Source organism: Pinus tabuliformis, chromosome 6, assembly GCF_031772625.1.
Source record: "Pinus tabuliformis cultivar Carrire ecotype Pingquan chromosome 6, CPIR1, whole genome shotgun sequence".
Classification (NCBI taxonomy): domain Eukaryota; kingdom Viridiplantae; phylum Streptophyta; class Pinopsida; order Pinales; family Pinaceae; genus Pinus; species Pinus tabuliformis.
The window spans coordinates 377,918,931-377,924,581 of record NC_142292.1 but is presented as its reverse complement, the minus strand read 5'-3'; the positions used below and the strand labels follow the sequence as shown (position 1 = coordinate 377,924,581).

Sequence of the window (5,651 nt, the reverse complement as noted above, 5' to 3'; positions counted from 1 at the left end):
TATTATTCGTTGTACTCTGAATCTGTCTGGCCTGATCCAATCATCGTATTTTGGATGGATTCTGTCATGTTGTGCTCAACGCTGGTTGCCCTGTTTGCTTTTAACCTGATCTAGTCAATGAATTTTGACTAGATTCTGTAGTATGGCCGTGAATGTTGATTACCCTGTCAGGTTGGATCTCAACATTGAATCTACGTAGTGTAAATAGATTTGCACATAGGTTTTCAATCTTTGTTGGTACCTAAAATATCTCAGTTTAGTATAAATTTATACTAATTATGTATTTGGTTTTTTATGTATTTTATTTTTATTTGAGAAACACAAAATTCAAAATTTATTCCTGCTTTCTGAGCACCGATGTTTTGATGTTCTCATGGTGATGTCTGAACTGTGTCTAAACTGTGGTTCGAGAGCTTTGTACCACTTGCTTATAAATGGTTAATCACTATTCACTCTTAAAAGCACGCTAAGGATCCAACCGGGAGGGGATCAGGCATCAGGCCTTCATATGAAGGCACACGTTTATAAAATAGGTTTAATCACCGTTTCAAATAGTCAGGCCTTCATATAAAGACACACGTTTATAAAATAGGTTTAATTACCGTTTCATATAGTGTGCCTCTGCATGTTCTAAAGAGAGGGCATAGTCGACGTAGATTGATGATTACACCTATTTGATCATTCATATACCTTTTTATAAACCCTTCTAGGTAATTATCATACCATACTCTTTCTTGACATATAACTTTGCCAAAGCCACAAATGAACAACTCCCGATTTTTTTTTAGCAACTGAGTTATATTGAGTGATTTTTTTGCATCCCCACTTCGAACCCATGTGGTTAGAGTTATCTTTATTTTACTTATTTTAAGAAATACAAGGAGCACACGAACTGTGATTGTTTCATTCCTAACCTCTTTATGCGCTTTTGAAGTTATCTTCATTTTTGTTCGAAATGCTTCAAGAAACGCATGAACTATGATTGTTGCAGCCCCGCTCCTAACCTCTCATTTTTTTGAAGTCATCTTTATCTTTATTGGAAATGCTTCAAGGAACACACACAGAATCTGCTACATTAAGTAGACATCTTTCAGATTTTTGGTGTCAGGTTTGAGGGGTAGTTTTTTCTATTCAATTTGTCCGGCATTTACACCTGGCCTCATTTCCTTTAAACTCGTGCTGGTTGGGGGAAGGCTACATCAATAAGTTACCTAGACCTACCCAAGAACGGTACCCTGCTAAGCTTCATATTCTGTTGACCTGAACCAAACCCTGCTAGTCAAAGTTGCCTTTTGCATTTATCTCCATGGTGCAGGACCAAGTGTATTTTATACTAGTTCCTTTGTATAGGGACTCATCTATTCTTGTAAATACAAATTACCCAAGTTGGGTATTCCCCTGCAGTTCAAAGTTGCTTTTCTTGGTGGAGAACCAAGTAAATTTGATACTCTAGTTCCTGTGTATCATTCTCATGTTTTCTTGTAATTAGAAATTACCCCATTTAACATTAACTCGGATGTCGGGATAAAGACATGTCAACTATGGTTCGAGCTCAAGTAATATGTGTTAATTGCTTGCTTGTAGAATACAGATTAATAATAACAACAATTTTTTTAAGTCATCCGACATTGCGTAATGTTTTCTCGTTATCACTCTTTCAGGTTTCTCCTAGTCATTAAATGTTCATAGATAGATATTGAGCAGAAGAATTAGCTGAATCGACACAAGCTGTCCCACTGAGCAATCTGTGTTTGCATCAATTCTTTCTATCTATGTTAATTATGCTAAAACATTGGATTTTCATTACTGAATTTTCTACCGTAGCCCCTTTTCTTCGTGTAGCAAATTTCTAACATTTGATAGATCCACGAAACTTTGGCTTTGCTATTCATTGTCTTGTAGCCATTCTATGTAATGTTCTTAAATATTTCTCGGCCCTGAACCATATAATCGAAACTTTTCAACAATAGCTTTTGTTGCCTTTGCTTCTTTTAATTGTTTCCTAAATTATGCTTTTAGTGTTCTGGATTATATTGACCCTTAATTTTTCCATTCGAGAAGGATACCAAATTTGGTCGGTCTTGAAGCATTTGCTGTAAATTCTACGCTGAATTTACCCTCAAACTTATCTAGTGCTTTGAAGGCGTTGACTTTTACAATGTGGATATTTCTGAAATGAAGTGGCAGTTGAAGTTATGTACTCTGTTTTTAAATTAGAGAAAGTATATATATATAGTCACTTGTGGACAATTTACGGGACAAATTGCCAAATTCATGACTTTCTATCTGATCCCAGAGTCCAGATGACAGAAGTTATCCATTGTAAGATCCTATGAAAAATTCTATCCATGGTAAAAGGTCATCTGCATTTGTCATCATAACTAAAACTACCCCTCACTGATCATTACTGATTCATGTAGCAGAGTTGGCCTTTTCTAAAGAAATGTTGTAATCTAAAGAAATATTTACTTGGTGGTTATCCTTACAGCCATTATTAGAATATTGGGTTGACCAATAATGACTGTAATGACATTGGGCTTATCCGATTTATTTTACAACAAACTACCCCTCACTGATCATAGCTGATTCATGTAGCAGAGTTAGCCTTTTCTAAAGAAATGGTGTAATCTAAAGAAATATTTACTTGGTGGTTATCCTCATAGCCATTATTAGAATATTGGGTTGACCAATAATGACTGTAATGACATTGGGCTTATCCGATTTATTTTACAACTTTGATGCAGGAAAATAAGACTATCACTTACTTGAAACAGAACAGTGATTTAAATCGGATCCCAATCTTTCAGCCCGACTTTCTGTTTTAATGGATTGCTCTAAATTCTTGAGATCTAGTCTTGAGTCTTGGAAATAATTTTCAACTTGCTTTTCTAATAGGGTACATGATATGGGAGTTTGGCTTGTAAATATATCTCTTTGCCGAAAACTTTTAAGATTCCAGTCTAATAGTTTGTATTCCATTGAAAACGTGCTAAAGCAATTTCCCAAGATTTTCCCAGATTCCTACTTCGTTGAAATAAATTTAAGTTCTTTTCCCATAACGTTTCTCTAATTATTTGTTTTGGGAGAGGGAAGGGGGAAGATTAGTTATTTATAATCATATGGGCTACTGGCACCTGTTACCCCGAAAATTCTGCTCATATGATCTATCATAGGCTGCACTTCCAATTTCCCAATAATAGAATGGTGCCCTGAGTATTTATTTGAATATATTTTGTTCCCATATAAAATATTAAGCATTCCTTGAAATTGTGGGTTTCTTGACTTTTGACCAATAACTATTTGTTTTGCTAGGATGCTGATGATTCAGTGCCTTTCTTTTGGGGCACTGCAGCTGATGATTACCTTGTACTATCTGATGAGCCAAATGTCCTGAAAGAAGGATGTAGAAAATCTTTTGCTCCATTTCCCCGAGGTAATATAGGACTGCTAAATTAGAGCTTATCTGTTTTTTAGCTATCTGGCACATGAAAGTGTAGCTGAATGTTGGCTATAGAGCCTCTAATGTAATATCGGTTGTTGCATTTGCCTTCGCAGGTTGTTACTTCTCTACATCAGGTGGATTGCAGAGCTTTGAACATCCAATACAACACATACCAAAAAGACTAGTATTGCTGTCAAAGTATTAGGAGACAATGTCTATGGATCCAATTTGAAGCTTGAAGTAAGGGCATGACCATGCAGGATCACACAACATTCACATTTCATAGCTGAAACAATTTCTGCCTCATGTTATAATTCAGTTATTGAGTGGGAAGCCAAGAACTTGTTAAATGTCTTTTTATAGGCAAACGCCATAAATGAATTGCTGTTAATTTTTGAGTTAACATGTTCTTTGCTTAGGTCAGTTACTTCATTAATCCATTAGCTCATTATTAATTCCATTAATTCATTAGCAATCACATTAACCATTATCATATGACAGTAACTAATGAAAGAACATCAAAGTTCAAAGGCTTAAAGCCAGGGCAAAACCCCACAAGGTGGAAAACCCACAGATCTTTTCTTCTTGATAATATCAAATGTTCAGAGAGAGAGAAATCCATAAGTACAATGATACATTAGTCAAAGTGAATAGATTGACTTGCCATAGATGATCCCAATCCACTGTCCAAACGTCAAAGTCACATCATCTGCACATTAAAACTGGAGAAAAGGTAGCAATTTGTGGCTCAGTGGGATCAGGGAAATCTGCTCTGATATATACAATTCTTGGAGAAATCCCAAAAATTTCAGGAGATGTAAGTTGAACATTAACTACTCTTCTTGAGCAAAAGTAACCATTTCATAGTTCAACAAGATTGTAGATGCAACTTTTTTGCTTTCTATGTACATAAATTCTTCCATAAACTTTTTGATTGGACTACGTGTAGGTTGAAGTACATGGCAATGTTGCCTACGTGGCACAAACAACTTGGATTTAGAGTGGTACTGTCAGAGATAACATACTCTATGAGAAACCAATGGACAAAATTCAATACAAGAAGGCAATAAAAGCTTGTGTGTTAGACAAAGATATAGGGAGTTTTGCTCATGGAGATATGACAGAGATTGGGGAGAGAGGATTGAATATGAGTGGAGGACAAAAACAAAGGATTCAGTTGGCTAGAGCAGTATATAACGATGCTGACATTTATCTATTGGATGATCCCTTCAGTGCAGTCGATGCTCATACAGCGTCAACTCTATCAAATAAGGAGGAGACATTACATAAGAGAGACTCCAAGACTTGCTAATATCGCTTGTCATAGTATGAAAAATCTGGTTTACCTCTGTATCATATCTGTAAAGATCTTAGAATGAGATCCAGACATATTAATGTGAAAATTTCTGTGCATATTGAATATAAAAGATTTGAGTTTTGGGTTATCAAAGCTATAGATTGAGAACTACATGGATTACTTGATAGGATGGCTGTTTCGATTTGTATATCAAGATTGCTAGCTTCTTTGTGGTGGTAGTGTGAGATCAATTGGGAATTGCTACTCGTTTCATGCTTCAAGAGGGAAATGAATTTCCCAATGATGGTGGTGATGAAGGAACCCAGCAAAAGCACAGAGAATAGCATAGTTGATTGAATAAAAAAATCAATTGTGTAAATACAAATAACACACCCTACAAAGTGATGTTTTCTTGATTATTGATCAATATGAATGATTTTCCTTTCACAGTTCTTGTGTTTTGATTCTTTATGAATAGGAATTGATTCATTCAACTAAAATTGGTATTGTTGATTTTGATGGCACTTCTGTTCTCCAGCTTGATGATTGGGTGCTGTGCCGAATTTACAAGAAAAATGGTCATTCTCAGAGAGTACAAGCGGTAGAACGAGATGAAACTCTGTCTTTTGCCTATGGTTCACAGTTTTTAGAGTGATAACTGCATCCTCAAGGTATTCTCTTGCTCCTTTTATTTCTTCCCTCTTGCATTGGAATTTTGTGGAACTCAGTTGAACCCAAAAATCATCCTAAAGTTATATAGGTCAAAAGATTTCCTAAAGTCACAGTGCGGCTTCAAATTTAAACATAAATACATATAAACAGAAGGTAAAGTCTCAATATTCGATTATATGAGCAGATTACATAGCTTATTCAGCTAGCACGAGACCAGACTTGACTACATTAGTCAAATAT

General features: G+C 35.6%; 1 long non-coding RNA gene across 1 annotated transcript; it reads left to right on the top strand.

Moving 5' to 3' along the window:
- Nucleotides 1-3,250: 3,250 nt before the first annotated feature.
- Nucleotides 3,251-3,643, top strand: LOC149258885 (uncharacterized). Its single transcript, XR_016246491.1, has 2 exons — nucleotides 3,251-3,433; nucleotides 3,556-3,643. It is a non-coding gene; the product is annotated as an uncharacterized LOC149258885 (long non-coding RNA).
- Nucleotides 3,644-5,651: the final 2,008 nt, after the last annotated feature.